The sequence below is a fragment of the Carcharhinus amblyrhynchos genome, unplaced genomic scaffold (genome assembly GCF_965287045.1).
Source record: "Carcharhinus amblyrhynchos unplaced genomic scaffold, sCarAmb.v2.hapA scaffold_38, whole genome shotgun sequence".
NCBI classification, from domain to species: Eukaryota; Metazoa; Chordata; class Chondrichthyes; order Carcharhiniformes; family Carcharhinidae; genus Carcharhinus; species Carcharhinus amblyrhynchos.
The window spans coordinates 5,966,104-5,988,766 of record NW_027649779.1 but is presented as its reverse complement, the minus strand read 5'-3'; the positions used below and the strand labels follow the sequence as shown (position 1 = coordinate 5,988,766).

The following is a 22,663-nucleotide window of genomic DNA, read 5'->3' as shown; positions in this document are numbered from 1 at the left end:
CTAAAGACAGATAAGTCAACGTTGGGAACAAAATAGTGAGGCTGAAATCATTTTGTATGCAAGAGCACACAACCGAATGGTTGTCAATAAATACTTACAACTTAAATGACCTTCAGTTGAAACAGATGAACTGTTTGGTGTTTTCATGCATTCATGGAAGGCAGAGATGGGCTGAAGGTTATCACTGGGAAAACTGAAGGGGAATTGCTAAAAGAGATCATTTCTCCAAAGGGGGTTATTAGAAAATACAATATATAAACTACACAAGCACACAAATGTCTATGATATTTCTTAGACATAGAACCGTAGAATTCCTACAGTTCAGAAGGAAGGTTATCTTGGCCCACCGAGTCTGCATCCCACCCAGGTCCTCTCCTCTGCCCTATCCCCGTTAGCCCCACACATTTACCATGCCTAATCCACACACTCTAAGGGAAAATAACGGGCAATTTTGCGTGGCCAATCCAACTAATGCTATCTGTTGTAATATAAACGAGGGATGGGTTTTGTGCAGTAATACAGAGATAGAGCCGAATGCACCAGGTATCGATACAGCAACTGTACTAATAAGAATACAGACTGGGCCCAGTTCAGTCATTACTGAGAGAGTGTATACAGTATATTACTAACCAGCGTGGTGTTTTCTCATCTAAATAGAGACATGACATACTTAGTTTTGACAAAGACAAGGTCTATTCTAATATAAGCAGGGTCAATGTGCGCTGTAATTTAAACTGAGACTGGTTCCAGCGTATCAGCGCTAACAGAAAATAGAGACATGATCTAGTGTGATATAAACAGAGATGTGACCCAGTGGAATAAAAAGTGAGGCAATGCAGGATAAAGCAATAGTTGAAAAAGGTTAATGTGTAAAATGAGCAGAGGGATGGTTTGGCTCACTGATAAAGGAGAGAGCAGCTGGCGCAATAGAACTGTCTCCCAGTGTAATTTTGTCTGATTCTGGACATTGTATAATATAAACTGAGACAAAGCCGATGCAGTAATTTCAAACCAAACCTTTAGATTGATATAAACTTTGACAGGGGCAATTGCAGAAATAAACAAATCATGAAACAGAATAATAATTAGAGACAGAATATTATTCGGGATAAACAGGGAGGTGGACTAGTGCAGCAGTGATTGAGATATTGTCAATGTTTCTTTATATGTGGCAGGTTTCAGCAATGTAATAACTGAGACGGAGCCTCGTGTAATGCAAACAGTAACATATCCTGGTGCATTATCAGGAGAGAGAGGATCCAGTGAAGTAACAACGGAGATATAGAGTTTCATGACATTAGACGAGGATTAATTCCGTGCTGTCATAACTGCCAGAATGAACGGTGTAATGTCAAATAAGGCTTGGTGCAGTATAGCAACAACTGGGATTTTGTTGAGTACAAAATCAGCTGAGAACTATTATTATATAATCAGAAAAATGATTTCGTGTCAGAGAAACTGGTTCACGTTTAGGATGGACAAAGACTGAGTCTATTACAGAAATAACTGAGATGATCATCTGTATCGTGTAGTGCCAAAAAGCACAGTTTCACTGCCATCTCCTGGACTATCTTTGCTATTGCAGGTGTTGTGAAATGCTGATTTCAGTTGCTGTTTCTTATTCTTTGATGGGCTGTATACCCTGCTGGTAAGGCCAGCATATATTGGCAATCGCTAATACACTGAATTTACTGGTTTTCTCGACCATCAAAGAACGTACATAATCGCCAAACACGTGTGCGCCTGGAGTCAACTCTGGGCCAAACTGGTGAATGATGGAAGGTTTCCTTTTCTGCAGGGCATTAGATAATCTGATATATTTCTTGTCATGGCCGCAATTACAGAAACGAACTTCAAATTCAAAATTGTAATTGCATTTTAAAGCCTTTTGTAAGTGGATTTGAATATATATATATATTGAGAAATTTGCCTACCCTCGGAATTACTCTCTCAGAAATATTACCACCATGACACTGTCTCCCTTTCAACATTGACAAAGTACTTACAGCAGCGAAGAAGGCATTTTGAAGCTTCATGTATGTGTTGGCCCTTTAAAGGGGCAATTCATCCAATAACACTCTGTACCCCACAGTCTAGCATTTTGTTCATTTTCAGACCATATGCAATTCCATTTTGAAACCATTAATTGGCTCTGCCTGCACCACACTCTCAAACAGCACATACCAGATCTGGATCACTCACTCTCTGACAATGTTTTTCGTGATGTCTCCATGTTTCTTCCACCAATTTACTTCAACCCGCGCCCCCTGTGTCAAGATCCTTCTGCCATTGAACAAGACTGTGGTGCAGCACCGTATCACATGACTTTTGAACGTCCATTTAGAGAAATATCCTCACAAACAATCTCTGTCACACAGCATAAAACTCAAACAAATTATTTAAACTGGATTTGACCTGAACAAATACACTCGGGCTGAATGGGTCAAGAAACATATAATTGGGATGATTCCTGCAGTGATGAAGAAAGTGAAGATATAAATGCTAAATATGCTGACACACACAGATAGATCGGAAATGTTGGCATTAGCGAGGGCATTGGACATACCTCGAATATTGTGCACACTACTTGCCTCCATTTCTTAAGAAAGACGTTGATGCGTTAGAAAAAGTTCAGAGGAGTTTCATTGAACTATTGCCAGATATGAGCGGGTTATCTTATGAGGAAAGGGTGGTGATGTCAGGTTTGTGCCCACGAGAATTCAGAAGAGTAAGAGGCAAATTGACTGAAACCTTCAAAACTCTAAGAGGTGCTAACAGTGTGGATGTTGAGAGGAAGTTTCCTCTTGTCCAGTGTTGAGCCTGTATTGGATGTGTCTCTGAGTGCAGATATCTCGGGTCTTGGTTCTGCGTCTGTTTCCAATGCTGTACTGTCCACGTGAGGGCGCTCTCTGATCACTAACCGAACATCATGGCATCCTTTTGCACAAAGTGACAATTCGCCGATATGAAAATGGGCGGAGAATAAAAATCCCACCGAATCACATTGCACCTTCCTGGTTCTTTGATTCAACCTTTAAATTCAATACATTTATTTGACACGAAATGCCCTCATTCTGGACTGAATATCTTTGAAATAGACAGCATTGAATTGCAAGCATGACTAACCAACAAAAGAAAGCGAATCACTGCGAAGTACACATCCCATGGTACTTATTTTGAAATTGACCACAGTCAGCTTTCAAACAAAAGCAAATAACTTTCAAGGGATATTGATCATCACTGAATTGAAAACATAACTGACCTACAGAACGAATCAAATCTCCGGGTAATACAGATCCAATTTTCAGATTGGCTGTCGTCAGATTTTACACAAAGTCAACTATATTTAAATGGAGGGGAATCAAGAACTATCTGTGGTTCACACTTGAGCTTTTTTCACTATGGGTGTGAAACATTCAGGCGCATAAAATCCGGCCCTTTACAGGAAAGTCCAGTAGATCCGCACTGAGCATCGATTCCCTCATCTGTCTGAGTGGCTTTTCCTGTTTCTTAATGATGAAAAGCCATTAAAAAGATTATTCTGTGAAATGTCCGCCATTTCCACAAGTTCACTTACAGTATCACTTGTATCTGTCTTTTTGAGCACACAGTACTATCAGATATTTCAGATGGTCATTAACCATATGAGTCTGCACCTAGAAACCCATTAAATTCTGTTGGAGCCTGAACAGGATGGGAATAAGTGTTCGGTGTCAAAATCGAACTTTCCTGTCAGTGCGTCAAAAAGGAGTTTATTATTTTCCAGCAGACATTTGAGAGTGATATCAGAGCAATGAAAACATGCCTTTAACATCGAGGTTCGGATAATGTTGAACAACAAACTCAAATCAAGGAATGCTCCATAGCAGACGTCAGAAAGCTAAAATTTGACGAAATGTTTCTACCCGGGGACCTTTCGCGTGTTAAGCGAATGTGATAACCACTACACTACAGAAACAACTAGAAGCACAGCATAGCGAATCTGCCTGTCTGCAATGTTCAACTGCGCTGTGTTGCTGCAGGTTCCGATGGTTCGACTGAGAGCCCATGTCACTGAATTCAGGAAGATAACCGTTACTTTCAATCTGACTGTACAACTTATCCCGAACAGCAAAATTTAAAAGTGTCAGTCTCGAAAATATCTAAGGGAGCAATGATTTCTGCCCATTTATTAATGCGTCATTTCCATCTTCTTTCGAATAATCTCAATCCATTATACTCAGTAATAAAAGCAAATTACTGCGGATGCTGGAATCGGAAACGAAAAGGGAAAATTCTGGCAAGTCTCACAAGGACTGGCAACAACTATAAGGAGTGAAAGGGGCTGACATTTCGAGTCCAGATGACATCTTATCAACGCTCATTGTACAATTGTACTCTGTATATGTTTCAATATTTAGTTTCAGAGCACTCTGGGGAAATTCCCCTCCTGCACATGCGCCCAGGCAGTTACCTTTCAATCTTTTAATATGTTGAATCTTGATGACTATTATTCACATCCTCACCCGTCAGACTTTCGGTTCCTTCTCCATTCGGGAACATTTTTTTTATTGCGTCTGTTTTTCAATCACACCCGCGCGGTGCTCTCTGGGAAAATACTACAGCACATGCGCAGTTCCGCCACATGCCTCTTTATAAAAATATGAATATTATTTAATTTTAATTCCGCTCCGGGCGGGATTTCCGGGTGGGAATTTCTCTCACTTTCTACATTTCTGAACTGTCGCTTTTTCCTCGACGGGGGGAGGGGCTGATGGTGACGTCACGGCAATATGGCGGCTGGCCCCGCCTCTCTACATGACCCGGATGTTCCGCCAACGAGCAGCGGCCGGGCAGGAGTGGGCAAGAAGTGATACTGGGAGGAGCAGCGTCCGGTCGAGTTACTGCGACCTCTGGTGGTCAGGAAGGGAAATAGCAGCAGCTCAGTCTCTGCCCAAAGGCTTCCCCAGTTCAGCTGCTCAGAGACACCGGGAACCTCTTCAACTGGAAAGTTCAGCTTCTCACATTCACCCCCTGTGTTCAGTCATTGTTTAGTAGGCAGCCTCTGTAGTGAAATCAGAAACAACTTGTTCACATTAAAGGGGATGGGAATCTGGACCATTCTGCTTAAAAGGCTCTGCTTGCCTTGAAATTTCAATTGAAATGTTCAATATGAGAATTTATAGATACAAGTCATATTGTATGTGGAACGCTCATGATGCCACAATAAGATCAGTACAGACATCTCATAGGGTTGTGTGAGTGGAGAAGATATCAGAGATGGAGTGGTTAAATATAGAGCTACAGGGTTTGAAACTCAGTTTTGGGAAAAGAAAAATGACAGTACAAAGAGCAAAGAACATTACAGCCCAGGAACATGCCCTTCGGCCCTTCAAACATTCCATGAACATCTCCTTTAAACCTTGCCCCTCACACCCTAAAGCATGCCTCCATCGGCCGGGGCATTTTGTTGCTGAACATTATCTGAATCTCGATGTTACACCCATAGTACCTTCGCTCTGGCCTCGGCCTCAAATGCTTTGTGTCAAATAAGAAATGATAAATTGTTTGATGCATTGCCAGGAAAGAAACTTCCTATTTTGACACCTGCACATATCAGCAAGCCATCCAGTCTACAAGACAATTTAATAGGTTTAGGTACAGACTAACATAGTTCATCAACATCTGAAACCTGCTAGGGTGAGGGAAGTCTGTATGATTTCAGTTTGGTGCTGAATATTATCAGAAGCTCGCTGTTACAGTCATATTATCTTTGCACTGACCTCAGCTTCAAAAGCTTTCTCCAAAATCATACATGCTGAATTTTATGAAAAAATTGATAAAATAGTGTAAATTCTCGAAGACATGTTGAATTTTGTCCAAAATGTATTTGAGGTTAGCATTTATTTAATATCCTAATCTTATTAAATGATTTTTCAACCGAAAAAAAAAACCTTAAAATAGTCGGTTGCTGTTCATTAGCAATTTCCTAACATTACTTTCCCCAGAGAAGATGAAAATATGCTTCCAGCATTTGTCTGAATAAGTACGAAGCTATTACATACTTTTTTCATCGAAAGTAACAAGAAATTTGTGAACACCTTTTAAAACTTTGCACTGAGTCAACCAGGAATCTTTTGATCCGTAGTCAGACGCGTTATCCATTGCGCCACTGGCCCACATGTGACTGTGGGATAGTTGTTACATATTAGCTCGACGTATCGAAAGTTTCAGGCAGAAACTGTCAAAATGTTTGCGATTACTTGTGAGGAAAAGGTCCATTATTGAGATTGTCTTTATTCATTTCCTATCATCCCGAATTGCCCTTGAATTGAGTAACAGCAGTTGAGCGGGCTGGCAAATTCTCCTCTCGATGAGGACTTGGTGATAAATTTAAATGAAAAACCCTTCAGCCAATCGGTGATCTGTATTTGCAAATTAAAACAAGGTTTCACCGAAATTTGAACTCGGATCGCTAGATGCAGAGTGCTCACCATTACACCACGGATCCCAACACGAGGGACCAACCTGAAAATCGTGGATCAATACTTGTGCCAATTTGAACAGCAGGGAGAAATATCAGTCCCGTTGTACAATTATTCATATTTATATTTCCCTTGCTGGTTCCTCCTGTAAAAATGAGTAGGCTACTTTCCACTGCATTAAATTTCACTGTAACTGACCACATTCAAACACCAATGTTTGCATCGAACTCACATAAACCTTACTGCAGTAAATCCACTGAACAACATCAGCTTATAACAACTCTGCTTTCATCACACTGGAAGCCAATGTGAAAAATATAAACAATTTCAAATCTTAACAGACAGGAAGGAGTGTGTGAGTGCGGACAATTGGCGCTGTGCACATTCCTGTAACCAGTATCTGGGAGAATCAGGCAGATGGGATCCTGGTGGTCTCGTGGTTAGGATTCATTGCTTTCAGATGTCGCAGACTGGCCTCGATATAGGAAGATTTAATGCATTTTTAACGTAAGAGTAAAAATCTTTGGGGTTTTCCTTTATCCGACTTGCCAAGGACTTCTCGTGCCCCCTACTAGCTCTCCTAAGCCCTATTCTTTAACTCATTCCGAGTTAACTTGTAACCCTATATAGGTGCCATCAAGTGTTGAAAGTGGAAGTTTGCCCTGGTGTCGCACTGGGTACCAGCTTTGAAGAAATGTAGCAACTTAAAGCTTTTGCAGAATGGCATGATGCGTATTGTAGTGATATGAGTTGAGTGGAAGAGACAGTGTGCAAATGATTTGAACAAGTTTTCAGCGTGTTTAGACTGATGTGGTGAAAGCAGAGGCGTATTTAGGAGAATGAGGCGGTGTGAGAGGGGGACTGTTGCAGAGTGCTTGTGTTTTGGAGGAAGGTTGAAAGTTTGAGATGCGGCTGTGAATGAAAGGAAGGTGTTGAACAGCATGAGAGGCTTGTGCGATGTTGCGTGTGAGATTTGAGTGAGAGCATTTGTGTGCATTTGGGGAATGAAAGGACAAAGTAAGAAAACTGTAACTGCTGCTTAGTATGAAGGAAGAGAGAGCATGCGGGGATATAGTGCCAACAGCAGCATTGGTGGTTCAGTGGTAGAATTCTCGCTTCCCACGCGGGAGGCCCGGGTTCGATTCCCGGCCAATGCAAAGCTTCTTCTTTCTCCGTTCACTCTGCATATTGAAGCGAATCTCCTGCCAAAATTTGGGGGAAAACAAGGGAAATATTAACACTTCGAATTAAATCCTGACGGAAATGGATCACAATATTCGGAAGGAGGTGCAGTTGTGAATGGTGTTATTGATGATTGAGTGGAAAGTATTGGATCTTTGGGCTACTGGTGGTCAGTTCCCTTCCCTTCCCTCCCGTTGAATTCCTGCCTGTGATAAGAGACATGGATTCAGTTTACCTGCCCGTTCATAGGAGAAACACACTACAGCAGTGCTGCTGGATCAACGGGACTAAAGAGACTTGTATAGAATTGTAAACAGTGCGGTCATGCTGCAGTTCTGGAACAGGTTTTCAGAAATAGAATTGTGGTCATTCACACACTAGTTTAAAATATATTTAACTGCTGCTGTTTCAGTCTCTGTGGCGCAATTGGTCAGCGCGTTCGGCTGTTAACCGAAAGGTTGGTGGTTCGAGACCACCCAGGGACGGTTTTTTGCTATTTTTCTCACTATCAGCATTCACGGGTAAACAATTGCCTGCTTCAACTCATTGAAAAGTTTGGAACTACGAGAGAAAATTTGGTAGTGTACAAGCTGAGACATTGTATATACCTCTGATTCTGTGTGTGCCCTTGCATCTTTCGAGTTACGAGGATATCTATATATCTGCGCCTGAATCTTGGTGTATCTGAATCGAGTGTGCCCCTACATCTATATGTGTCCCTGAATCTGTGTATGCCCCCCTGTTTCTCTGTAGGCTCCAATACCTGTGTGTGTGTGTGTGTGTGTGTGTGTGTGTGTGTGTGTGTGTGTGTGTGTGTGTGTGTGTGTGTGTGTGTGTGTGTGTGCCTCCCTGTAAATGTCTGATTCGTTGTGCCTTTTTAAAGACTAAACCGTGAAAATGTCTGACAAACGAATTGCAGAGGGCAGCAATGTTTACCCACTAAGATTCTGAATTTGATTACCGTCTGAAAACTGCTTCGAATGTACAATTTGAAGTTTCAAATAATCCCAACTTCAATCTCCAGACATTATCTCCCAATGGGAAATGAAGAACACGATTTATCTGCGGTGCCTGGTTATAAAAAGGGCGAATACGCCAGCCGAAAGCCTTCTATAAACTCCAATCTCGGACAATATCGTTCAATATTCATATTTCAGTAACCGGTTAGCAGGCTCGCAAGCACCAGCGCCTGCAGTTACAGTGGTCCGCCAGCAGATGGTGGTGTTGTATCACTTTAATCACGAAGTTCGTGCAGCAGGTTTGAGGAATAATTATTTCCCTGTTTCCATGGAAAGGGAACAATTAGTTATGCAATGGCGTTAATATCTCTGTGAGTAACATTCACAGGGAAATCTGGCCAAGGATAGCGAATTTAATACTTGCCTTCCGGCTAGTGAACATGTCGATTACAAGCTAATTATCGTGTAACCTTGCATTTTAGTGATTTAAAGATTTGTCTATTCTCTCATCCAGACATTATCAAATAATATTTCATTATAATTGGACACATATCTACTTTTCGCTGGATTTTCTTTTCCTTGGCGCTCATTTTGTTTTCCTTCGTCCGTTTAGAAATCCAGCCGAACCTTGCCTCTATATTGCGTTCTGTGTATATTTAAAATGTAGTTGCTTGTTATAATGTTTAATTCAGCACAATTCGAGCTCTAACTCACTCTGATCTATAACACACACTGTAAATTGCATGAGAGTCTCAAAATGACTAACTGTGCACTGATTTGAGTTATTAGCTCATTGTACCAATCTCACTGTCGAATGCTGACACGGGATTTTATTAAGTGTAATCGCAGGCAATCCAATTTTCTGTTCCGAGCTGCAATCTGAATCTGAAAGTAATTCAATGGGAGTTTGGGGCTAGTATTTCTTGGACATTATCATCTCAGTATCCATCATAATTTCCCATGCCCTCCGCACCGCCCCCCCTCACTCCACGCCCCCAACGCCTCCCTCCCCCCCCTCCACCTCCACCCTCCACAAACTCCACACCCCCACCCCCGGCCGCAGACCAACACCATTTATTAATCTCGATTCCACGTCTTCAGTTCACCATCATTAGTTTTAATAGTGACATTTATCAAAGAGTTGGAGCGATGGAGGGGGAGAGGTCGGGGCTAAATACGCGGGGGTTCAGTGAGGTTTCAGAACTGGTGGAGTCACCAACTCCCACCCACTTTGACACGGTGCTACTCCATTCTGGAACGGGATTGATGATAAACTGTCAGCTAAACAGAATATTACACTCAGCATGTAATCAGTTTCTGGAGGTGAATGTATGTGAAAGAAAAAGAAGGGAATATCATTTACTGCAGATGATAGAATGACTGTGTGACTATATCTGTAGTGACAGTGACCTGGGATGAAGCAATGGAGACAGTAATGATGATCAATGAGATACAAATCTCAGATATCACAGCAGAACTGTGAAAAGCTCATGTTGTTCAGCAGATTTCCCACAAGAAGCTATAGAAGAGTCAGAGGCTACGAATGATCTTTGAATGTGGTGAGCTACAGTGAAATGTAGTGGAGTAGAATGTATTATTATTCATTTTGACAGGAGGAAGCAGCAAGGGGAATGTAAATATAAATTACTGGGATTGGGCCAATGGGTTTATTTTGTTTCTCCAGGTCGTTCAAACTGACACAATGATCGCTCCTGTTTTCCATCAGGAAGGAATTTCAGACCCTGCGAAATCTTGTGCTGGTCGGCAGCAACAAAACCTACATTCCCTGACCGGGAATCGAACCCGGGCCGCGGCGGTGAGAGCGCCGAATCCTAACTACTCGACCACCAGGGAAAGTACGAGTAAGAGCCTTAATCTGACCGATACATTGCAACGTTTTTCAAATTCTCAAGAAAGGTTTGTCGAGGAAAAAGAAACTCATGTTTTGATAGAACAGGAATGACTCCTTCAGCCAAGAGCAAATTACAGCAGATGCTGAAACTTAAAAGAACAACTTAAAATGCTGGAAAATCTCACCAGGCATGACGGCATCTCTGGAGAGAGAATGTAAGACAATGTAATTGAGTCTAAACTGCCCTCTGAAATGGCTCAACAAAATAGTTAGTTCAGTGGGAAATAGGGATGGACAACAAATACTGACAATGAAATCTATATTGTGTTAGCAGAGTTTTATGAAATAATTAATCATTTTAATTTTGTTTCATTTCATGTCAGACAGGGTGACATATTCGGGGCTCTTCTTATTTAAAACCTCAGCCCTTTAACTATTGAGACAGTTATGGTTCAGTCAGAGAAAAGTGATCCACTGTGATCCAAAAGAAGGAATTGTAGTTGCTGCAAATCCCACCTCAAAACGGAAAATGTTGGAAGATTCATCAGTTTCAACAGCTTCTGTGGAGGGAAAGAGAGGGAATGATACAGGTTGCTGACCTTTGACCCTAACTGGAAGAAATTGATGATTTCATGGTTTTCAAACAAGTACAGAGTCAAGGAAAATAGAGAGAGAGGAGGGAAGAACAAATAGTCTTTTGATAGGATGGAAGGCTGGCGTGATTGAATTACAATGGAGATGATTGTTGTTTGCTCTGACACAATCTCGCAGATCTGGGTTTAAATCTCATAATAAATGAGAACAAAACCTCTCGCTGAGTTCAGCGCTAAAGTCACCGCCTTCCAGTGATCTGCAGGCAGTTTTCATTCACAACTGTGAGATGAACAACGTAGAAGCGAGAGAGACACAGTTTTAGCCGTGACACTTCTGGAGGAACGAAGGTCTGGAATTCACCCAGGAATAAGTCAAAGTTTAAAAATATTGACGCCCAACGTGGGGCTCGAACCCACGACCCTGAGATTAAGAGTCTCATGCTCTACCGACTGAGCTAGCCGGGCACACCCACTGCGGCGCTAACCACTGTGCTACTACCACGCTGCCCATTCTACTGCATTCAATGCTACTGCAGTTCACTCCATTTACAGGATTAGTATCAACCAGTGATAAACCATCGTGTGGTGATTCTGCTGAATAACATTAAATTATCACCGTTAATGGGCCATCCAACGCTGGGCGCCATTGATTTGAAACTTTGCTGCTTTTCTGGGTGAACTCCAGCTCTCCATTCCTCCCGCAATGTAACCGCTCAAACTGAGTCTTTCTCCTTCCCACATTGGTAAACTCACAGTTACTGGTTTCTGAGTGAAAACTGCCTCCACTTCACTAGGGGTGGGAGAGTTTACTATTTCATTCAATTAAAAGTTTTCTTGTCATTGAATCAGAGATTTGGACCCAGATTTGCGAGATATTGGTGTCAGTAGAAACAATAAACTTTCCCCCACTAACAGCCAGATTTTAACCCATATCAGCATTTTGTACCATCAGCACTTTCCAGCCTATCGCTCTCTTATTTTCTTTTTTTGTTCTTCACATGTGACTTTTCCAATTCAGACACAAACAAGGAAATCTCCCTAATATTGATTCTGACAGTTGCAAACCGGGAAGTAACGCAGGATTGTTGTACAGCAATAAATCTACACTCCCTGACCGGGAATCGAACCCGGGCCGCGGCAGCGAGAGCGCCAAATCCTAAGCACTACACCACCAGCGAAAATGTTCATTTATTCGTGAATCACCTGCTTTTTATTGTATTTGGGATTTTTTATTCACCAAATGCAACTTTATCCTACACATTGTATCCTTCACAAAGAACTTGTCTTTGTCAAAACTGAGTATGTCATGTCTCTACTTAGATGAGAAAACACCACGCTGGTTAGTAATATACTGTATACACTCTCTCAGTAATGACTGAACTGGACCCAGTCTGCATTCATATTAATACAGGTGCTGTATCGATATCTGGTGCATTCGGCTCTGTCTCTGTATTACTGCACAAAACCCGTCCCTCATTTATATTACAACAGATCATGTTAGTTGGATTGGGCATGCAAAATTGCCCGTTATTTTCCCTTAGAGTATGTGGATTAGCCATGGAAAATGTGTGGGGCTAACGGGGATAGGGCAGAGGGGAGGACCTGGGTGGGATGCAGACTCGGTGGGCCAAGATAACCTTTCTTCTGAACTGTAGAAATTCTATGGCTCTATGTCTAAGAAATATCATAGACGTTTGCGTGTTTATTTATTTTAAATATTCTATTTTCTAATAACCCCCTTTGGAGAAATGAAATCTTTTAGCAATTCCCCTTCAGTTTTCCCAGTGATAACCTTCAGCCCATCCCTTCCACGAATGCATGGAAACACCAAACAGTTCATGTGTTTCAACTGAAGAACGTTTAATATGTAAGTATTTATTGACAACCATTCTGTTTTATGTTCTTGCATACAAAATGATTTCAGCCTCACTATTTTGTTCCCGGTGTTGACTTATCTGTCTTTAGAGATCTGTTGGAAAACGGATAGGCTGACAATGTGTGACAGCAATATTCACAACGGTTTCAACTCTCTTCAGTTCAGCAACACATTGTTAATCAATGTTCCTTTTTTTTGCCAAAGTGCATGAACCAAAATGTTTGCCTTCATTCGGATTTTTTAGCATGCATAAAAAGGACAATAACCATGTAATTTACAAGAAAAGATGAAGTCATCTTGTTAGTTTAGAGACTGGGATTCATGTCCCTCAGCTCACGGTTTAATTGTTTCAATGGGGACATTGGAGGATTTATAAATAGGAATTTTCACAGTGTGCGCAATATTGTTTAACTGGGAGTGGTCTCTAGTTCAGCCAGCGATCATTGAACTTCAGAGCCATGTTCTGGACTATACCTCTTGAGCTTCGTATCATTTGGGTATTTTATGATAGCCAAAAGGTTTACTACCCGGTCCTTGCCGTAGTTGGTGTCACTGGTAAGTCATATTTCTCTGTGTTCATTGTCCTTGTCTATGTTATCCAGTTATTGATATCATTCCGTGTAACCTTCATGGTTTGTTGCTGTGAATGCACTGGAAACATTTCTCGTTGCCACACAGATATTCTCACACTACCTGACATTCACTTTCAATCTTTCCACTTTATGGTCGTCATTATGTAACATGATTTCCAGTGTTATGTTTCACAGCCAATTCCAAATCAGCTGATTCAACATCTTCAACTGCACAGTCTTCAGCACAATCAAAGCAGAGTCATCCAGACCAGAAATATTTGCTCCAAACCGATTGGCACCATTGTGTCCCCACATACAAATCTGAAGAAGGCAGCAAATTGGAGATTTTATGAACTGGTGAATGTGGCTTCTTGCTACATCATTGCGGGGCTGTTCTGCTGTGAACTTGGTCTCGAGCAGAATAGGTGAACTCATTCTATTCTGGGGTGGATTTAATAAAAATGTTTCAGCTGTTACCAAGGATCCTGAGAGTTTGCTTCTCTTGTGCTCAGTCTAAAATACAAGTAAATTGTGTTTCTCTTCCTTACAGTGAATGTATTGACGATTCTTATCCTGTCACGAGGGAAGTGTGGTCTTGCCAAAAGTGTGATACGTTACCTCATTTCCATGTCAGCAGCGGATCTACTGGTCGTTATCATCGATGTCATATTGAGGCAAATTCTCATTAAGTTTGAATTTTTAATCATTTACCATATTAAAATATGTAATATCCATGCTGTGCTGCTTTATGCAGTCACTGATTGCTCTGTCTGGTTCACTGCCTCTTTCACCTTTGATCGATTTGTGGCTATTACTTGTCAGAAGCTGAAAATAAAATACTGCACTGAGAAAACTGCAACAGTAGTTCTCGGAACTGTGAGTGTGCTATTCAGTGTAAAGAACATTTTCTGGTATTTCATGTATGGTGATAGATATGCGATTCAGAATACCCCCCATTTTTGTTATGTAGGATCTGATGCCCTCTATTCTGCAGCATGGGGAGCAGTTGAAAATCTGCATTATATTTTAACACCGTTCATTCCTTTTTTGTTGATTCTGTTGCTGAATGCTTTCACCATTAAACACATTCTAGGGTCGATGAGAACAAAACCTCTCGCTGAGTTCAGCGCTAAACTCACCGCCTTCCAGTGATCTGGAGGCAGTTTTCATTCACAACGGTGAGACGAACAACGTAGAAAGGAGAGAGAGAGTCAGTTTCAGCCTTGACACTTCTGGGGGAACGGAGATCTGGAATTCACCCAGGATTGAGTCAAAGTTTAAATAAAAAAGACGCCCAACATGGGGCTCGAACCCACGACCCTGAGATTAAGAGTCTCAGGCCCTACCGACTGAGCTAGCCGGGCACATGCGCTGTGGGGCTTTCCGTAACCTAAAATGCGTGGAGAGAATATGGCTTTTCTATTTGGTGTCTCAGTTTGTTCAGATTTCAACGTTTACATTGAATCCCCAAAGTTTCTATCCATCCCTCTCAGTCATCAATAACATCAATCACATCTTTCAATTCTTAGCTTCACCTTTCCCAAGCATTCCAAAATCCTCTTACATCATTCAGCGTATTTTCCCTTTGTTCGTAATAATTTAGCCGGGGGAGGGGCCGGGGGGAAACCCTCTCAAGATTTTCATGTCACACTGTTCCCCTATTTCAGATTTTTCAATAAGATCATCTCTGATTATTCTAAACTCCAGAGCGAACAGACTCATCCCACTGAATCTCTCCTCTCAGGAGAAACACAGAAATCAATCGCCCCACAGCGTCTGTGAAGGGAACAACATCTAAATCTTCCGGCTGGATGAACTGGCAGCGGAGCGGGAGAAGTCAGAGATGTAACACTAACGATAAACTCTGAAGAACATAATGTCAGATACACAACATACATGTCAGATACACACACAGCACACATGTCAAATCATGTCACTTTCAAGTTGCGTCTTTTAATTTCCTGTTCTCCACCTCAGACATTTCTCCATTCATCAAAAATCCCCCACCTCAAACCCCATCCTGCTCCTCAATCCACTGATAATGTTACAAATACCGCAACAACCTAGCATCATTTGGCTCCGTCGCTCAGTGCTCAGAGTACTGGTCTTATAAACCAGTGGTCGTGAGTTCAATTCTATCTAGAGCCTCCACGCAATGTTTAGCTAACATAAACTGTAGGGAAAAGGAGTGGGCTTGTATCATAACTGAAACGAGGCAGTAATAATCCAGATTTTAAGAAAGTTCACTGTTCGAAAAAGTGAGAGGAGGACAAACAGAAGAGAGGGCTTGTATCTCTCTTAACGCCCCAACTTCGACGGACCTTCAGAACGTTATAAGTTTCAAGCAGATCACCTAGTTACGAGGGCCAGCGCATCCTTTGAAACAATTCTCATGGAAATATAAACAACGTTGAGTTAGGTCCATTATGAGAGATTAAAAGTGATAATCTGTGACAGGTGAATGGCAGAGTTCAGGAAATTTCAGCCACTCCCACTCAAAATTGGATTTGCGTTTCATAACGCCACCGAATGTACAAATACACGTGTTAAATATACATCTCCAATCTCTAGTCACTATCTCCCACGGGGAAGAGAAATAGAATTCCTGTGCAGTGACTGCTGATAAAATGGCAAACTGACCAGCCGAGCTCCTGTTGGAAAACTTCAATCCCGACAATTTTGTCCAATATCCACACTTGAGCAACTGGTTGCCAAGTGCAGACATCCAGCTACTGAATGCAGACACATGAGACCAGCGCTGCGAGTCGCCAGCAGATGGTGAAACTGGATCACTATAATCATGTTTGCAGTGAAAAAGGTTTTCAGAGTTTTTTTTTAAGGGTAGGAAAAAGTGAATAAAAAGTCGTTTACATATTTTCCAGTAACTTACGGCGTGGAATGGTTATGAATAGAATACTTACTTTGTTATTCCTGCTAATAAAGATGTCTGTTTTCGGCTAATCATTCCATTACATTCTATTTTATTATTTGAAATACTTGTTCAGAATTCATTAAAAAAAAATTCATAACTGAAGATGAATCTATTTTTGCCCGAATTTTTCAACAATTATTTACTTTTCAGACCCTTCACAAACAAAGATCAACCTTGCTTATATTCTGTTCTGTGGGGAAGATTTGCAACCACCTTTGCCAAATAATCCATTCATCCATGAATCTCTCCTCCAATCTGTTCAATTCGCCATTGCTAAATCCAATAATGAATACTGTGCAAAGTGCAAAGGGGGCGGGACTGTTTGGGCTGAGTGTCGAGCTGAATGGGAGGGTGGGGATGTGGTGAGGTGGGGTGGAATTGTGAAGAGAGTTTTGAGATTCATTTCATTGAGGGAGTTGTGTTGCAGCTGAAGTGAAATGCAAACATCCGCTCAAGTTAACAGAATGGTACAAAACTGGCGGTCAACATGATGTCCAGGCTGGTTCATTAGTATAAGCTGATTTGAATCCGGATTTTTTCTGGACTCAATTCATTTTTTAAATTTGTTTTTACAATTTCAATGCACGTTTTAATCAGAAATGGTGATACAAAATATGTCTACACTGTGTATGTTTCACTGAGATATTGTTTTGTGCAGAACACAAGGTAAACACAGTGTTCTAACGAAAAATATGTTTATTCTGTAAGAAATTTTACAATTGCAGTAAATGGAGATCTGATCACATTCTTCAGATCCTCTCTAAATTGTGTCTGGGTCACTGCGTAAATGTATGTATTGGTGCAGCAACTCAGAAGTTGGAGCATAAATCCTAATTCCTGCACAAATGCAGGAATATAGAAATGAATTAAGTTTACATTATATAATCGTTGACAAAAGGAGTAGATAAGTAACACTGACCATAGTAGGATAAAATTTCCTGATAGAGCAAAAAGTAAGATAATGGATTTTCTTCTCTTCACTGTCTCTGGGTCCTTTGAAGTGTCCATACGCTTGTGGCTCTGAAGTCTCCTGCGGAATTTGGTCGACCCTAGAATGTGTGTAATGGTGAAAACATTCAGCAACAGAATCAACAAAAAAGGAATGAACGGTGTTAAAATATAATGCAGATTTTCAACTGCTCCCCATGCTGCAGAATAGAGGGCATCAAAGCCTACATAACAAAAATGGGGAGTATTCCACATCGCATATCTATCACCATACATGAAATACCAGAAAATGTTCTTTACACTGAATAGCACACTCACAGTTCCGAGAACCACTGTTGCAGTTTTCTCAGTGCAGTATTTTATTTTCAGCTTCTGACAAGTAATAGCCACAAATCGATCAAAGGTGAATGTGACAGTGAACCAGACAGAGCAATCAGTGACTGCATAAAGCAGCACAGCATGGATATTACATATTTTAATGTGGTAAATGATTACAAATTCAAACTTAATGGGAATTTGCCTCAATATGAGATCGATAATAATGACCAGTAGATCCGCTGCTGACATGGAAATGAGGTAACGTATCACACTTTTGGAAAGACCACACTTCCCTCGCGACAGGATAAGAATCGTCAATACATTCACTGTAAGGAAGAGAAACACGATTTACTCGTATTTTAGACTGAGCACAAGAGAAGCAATCTCTCAGGATCCTCGGGAACAGCTGAAACATTTTTATTAAATCCACCCCAGAATAGAATGAGTTCACCTATTCTGCTCGAGACAACGTTCACAGCAGAAAAGCCCCGCAATGATGTAGCCGGACGCCACATTCATCAGTTCATAAAATCTCCAATTTGCTGCCTTCTTCAGATTTGTATATGGGGGAGAATGGTGCCAGTAGGTTTGGAGCAAATATTTCTGGTCTGGATGACTCTGCTTTGATTGTGCTGAAGGCTGTGCAGTTGAAAATGTTGAATCAGCTGATTTGGAATTGATTGTGAATCATAGGTGGCATTCTCTGGGTTGCTGCCTAGTACCAGAAGGGCTAGGAATAACGAGATCATGCAGCTGAATGCATGGTTGAGGGATTGGTACAGGGTAGAGGGCTTTACTTTTGTAGACCACTGGGAGGTATTTATGAGAGAAGGGCAACTGTGTAGGAGTGATGGGTAGAATTTGAATGGGAGAGGGACAAGTGTCTTAGCAGGGAGGTTAGCTGGGGTGTTTAGGAATGGTTTAAACTAATAGGGAGGGGGGGTGGGGATGTGACTGATAGCTCATTAGACATTGGGGCCGGGAGTGAGTTGGGTGAAAGGAAAATTATCAGGGAGAAGGAGGTTCCGAGGGACACTGGTGGGTTGGACTGTGTCTGTTTCAATGCGAGGAGTGTGACAGGAAAAACGGATGAGCTTAGGGCCTTGATGTTTGTGAGGAAGTTAGATGTGGTGGCAGTAATGGAGACGTGGTTACGAGAAGGTCAGGACTGGCAGCTGAATGTTCCAGGGTATCAGTGTTTCAGGTGTGACAGAGGAGGGTTGAGGAGAGGTGGAGGGGTGGCACTGTTAGTAAAGGAGAACATCACAGCAGTGCAGAGGGAGGAAATATGAAGGAGTTAGGGATTGAGTCGCTGTGGGTGGAGTTGAGGAATAAAAAGGGAGAGATTACGATGCTAGGGGTATACTATAGGCCACCCAACAGCCCGAGGTCAGTGGAGGAAGGTATTTGCAGGTGCAGATAGATGCAGAAAGAATAAGGTGGTTGTAGTGGGTGACTTTAATCTTTCTGGAGTGGATTGGAAGGGGCCTAGAGCTGGGGGTACGGAGGGAGAGGAGTTTATAAATTGTGTGTCGGAAGGGTCCCTAGAGCAGTACGTAACTAGCCCGACTAGGGAGGGGGCTATACTGGATTTAGTGTTGGGTAATGAGCCGGGGCAGGTGGTTGAGGTAGAGGTAGGCGAACATGTGGCTAACAGTGACCACAAGTCCGTCTACTTTAGCATAAAAATGGAAAGGGATGAGTGCCGTCCGAACGGGAGGGTGCTGAACTGGGGGAAGGCGAGCTACAGCCGGATTAGGAGGGAGCTGAAGGACACTGATTGGGAGGGACTGTGAGCTGGCAAGTCCACGGTTGGCAAGTGGGAGGCTTTTAAGGGCAAACTGAAAATGTTGCAGGAAAGGCATGTTCCGGTTAAGCGGAAGGATGGGAAAGGTAGCATTAGAGAGCCATGGATTACAGGAGGTATCGAAGACTTGGTCAGGAAGAAGAGGGAGGCGTATTTTAGGTCAAAGCAACTGGGAACGGAGAGTGCGCTGGAGGAATATAGAGAGAGTAGGAGGGAGCTAAAAAAAAAGGGGAGTTAGAAGGGCGAAGAGAGAGCATGAAATGGCTTTGGCTGATAGGATTAAGGAAAATCCAAAAGCATTTTACTCCTATATTAGGAGCAAGAGACTGGTTAGAGGGAAAATTTGTCCTCTTAGGGACAAAGGAGGGGAGTTATGTATCGAGTCGGAGGGAATGGGGGAGATCCTGAATGAATACTTTGCGTCGGTATTCACGAAGGAGAGGGGATTGGTGTCGTGTAGTGTCTTGGAGGGAGCTGTAGATCAGTGGCAGGAAATATCCATTACGAGGGAGGAAGTGCTAAGGCTTTTAGGTAGCATAAAAACGGATAAAGCTCCGGGGCCTGATGGTATTTATCCCAGGCTGCTTAGGGAGGTGAAAGATGAAATTGCTGGGCCTCTGACGCAAATCTTTGTCTCTTCTTTGGACACTGGTGAGGTCCCAGAAGACTGGAGGGTAGCTAATGTTGTACCGCTGTTTAAAAAAGGTAGTCGGAATAACCCTGGTAATTATAGACCAGTGAGTTTGACATCGGTGGTAGGAAAATTATTGGAAAAAATTCTTAGGGGTAGGATGTATGAGCATTTGGAGCGTTGCGATCTGATTAGGGATACGCAACATGGCTTTGTTCAGGGGAGTTCTTGCCTTACGAATCTGGTAGAATTCTTTGAGGAGGTGACAAAAACGGTTGACGATGGGCGAGCCGTTGATGTCATCTATATGGATTTCAGTAAGGCGTTTGACAAAGTCCCTCACGGTAGGCTGGTAGAAAAGGTTAGGGCACATGGGATACAAGGACAGGTAGCTAGGTGGATTGAAAACTGGCTGGGCAATAGGAGGCAGAGAGTAGTTGTCGAGGGGACCTTTTCGGGCTGGAGGCCAGTCACCAGTGGTGTGCCGCAGGGCTCAGTACTGGGACCTCTCCTCTTTGTAGTATATATAAACAACTTGGAAGAGAGCGTACGTGGTGTGATCAGCAAGTTTGCGGATGACACCAAGATGGCAGGATTGGCGGATACCGAGGAGGAATGTCAGGTGACACAGCAGCATATAGATAGGTTGGTATATTGGGCAGATAGGTGGCAGATGGAATTTAATCCTGACAAATGCGAGGTGATGCATTTTGGAAGGAATAATGCAGAGAGGAGCTACGTGATAAAAGGTAGACCGATTAGGAGTATAGAAATACAGAGGGACCTGGGAGTGCAGGTTCACAAGTCTATGAAGGTGGCGACACAAGTAGAGAAGGTTGCGAGGAAAACTTATGGAATGCTAGCCTTTATAGGAAGGGGTATAGAGTATAAGAGCTGCCGTCTAATGCTTCAGTTGTACAGAGCGTTGGTTAGACCGCATTTGGAGTACTGCGTCCAGTTCTGGTCACCTTACTACCGGAAGGACGTGGAGACTCTGGGGAGAGTGCAGAGGAGGTTTACCAGGATGTTGCGTGGCATGGAAGGACTGAGTTACGAGGAAAGGTTGGAGAAACTGGGGCTCTTCTCCTTGGAAAGACGGAGATTAAGAGGGGACATGATAGAGGTATATAAAACACTGAAGGGAATAGATAGAGTCAATAGTGGTAGGCTGTTCCCTAGATTGGGGACAATTACGAGAGGTCACGATCTAAGGGTGAGGGGGGAGAAGTATAATTTGGATATGAGAGGAAGATTCTTCACGCAGAGGGTCGTGGGGGTATGGAACGCATTGAAGAGTAGGGTGGTGGAGGCAGGCACGTTGCACTTGTTTAAGGTTTACTTAGATAGACACATGAGCGAAACAAGGATGGAGGGTTATAGTAGAGGGTATTAAATAGGGTCAAAGCCTCGGGACGACACCGGAAATGTAGAATTACATGTTAACGTTTTTGCCTTTTTATTCCGCAGGTGGAGGTCCACCTCGTTGTCAAACGAGGGGCATGCACACGGTGGGTCGTGCGTGGGCTGCTCTTGGAGGATCCGGGAGTGGCCTAGTACTTCGTGTCGCTGTGTGTGCTTAATCCTGGACCAGCAGACGGACACCACAACAGCTCAGTGACTAGCACTGCTAGCTGTGCAGATGCATGGTTTTGGGCCTGTGCCTGTGGGAGTTTGCGCATTCTCCCTGTGGTTGTGTAGGTTTCCTCCGGGTGCTCCGGTTTCCTCCCACACCCCAAAGATGTGTTCTTAGGCTGATTTGGTGTACCAAATTGACACTACTCTCCCCTGAATCTGGCTACATTAGGGGTTCCACTCACATACACACAGGGCAGGGTAGGTGTAGGGTGATGTGGCGGCGCGGGCTCGTTGGGCCGAAGGGCCTGTTTCCCGTGCTGGGATGTTCTTTGTTCTTTATCAGGAGGTACTCCAATGCAAACTGGAGGAACATCACCTGATCTCCTGATTTGGTACTTACTGCATTCCGGGCTGAACAATGAGCTCAACAACTTCAGAACATCTCTTCTCCTCCATCTTCACCCCATTTCCTGTTATTTTGTTTCATTTCATATATCATATTTATTCTTTTTTTTACTATTATATATCTTCATAATTTCCATTTTACCTTGTTTATTTATAATCTCACTTTCTATCTTGTTTCCCCCCTCTCCCTCCACCCCACTCGGGCCTTCTCTTACACTTCATTTATCCTGCCATTTACACATTCTGATCTCTTAATGGACAACCAACAACACCTTTCTTAGCCATGCTCACTACCATTTAAATTCCGCCTATTTTTGTATTTATATGTGACATCTTTGTCACCCACCACACACATGTATCCCTCACCGTTACAGTATAAATCTCGTCCAAATGTCTTTGTCTTCAGCTCTGACGAAGTGTCATCCATACCCTTCTGTGATCACTGTAAGGATTCACTGATTCATCCTATATACTGAAACACCAGCGAGCTCACATAGGAAAACAGAACATTACAGAACAGTACAGGCCCTTTCGCCCTCAATGTTGTGT

At 42.5% G+C, this 22,663-nt stretch overlaps 1 protein-coding gene and 5 non-coding genes across 6 annotated transcripts in view; 2 read left to right on the top strand and 4 right to left on the bottom strand.

The window, feature by feature from the left end:
• Positions 1-22,663, bottom strand: part of LOC145362417 (uncharacterized) — a 1,142,232-nt gene that overhangs the window by 63,817 nt on the left and 1,055,752 nt on the right. The gene's annotated exons all lie outside the window — the stretch shown is intronic.
• trnag-ccc (transfer RNA glycine (anticodon CCC)) lies at positions 7,551-7,621 on the top strand. Its single transcript has one exon. It is a non-coding gene; the product is annotated as a tRNA-Gly (tRNA).
• On the top strand, positions 8,058-8,131 carry trnan-guu (transfer RNA asparagine (anticodon GUU)). Its single transcript has one exon. It is a non-coding gene; the product is annotated as a tRNA-Asn (tRNA).
• On the bottom strand, positions 10,388-10,459 carry trnae-cuc (transfer RNA glutamic acid (anticodon CUC)). The gene has a single exon. It is a non-coding gene; the product is annotated as a tRNA-Glu (tRNA).
• trnak-cuu (transfer RNA lysine (anticodon CUU)) lies at positions 11,443-11,515 on the bottom strand. The gene has a single exon. It is a non-coding gene; the product is annotated as a tRNA-Lys (tRNA).
• trnak-cuu (transfer RNA lysine (anticodon CUU)) lies at positions 14,790-14,862 on the bottom strand. The gene has a single exon. It is a non-coding gene; the product is annotated as a tRNA-Lys (tRNA).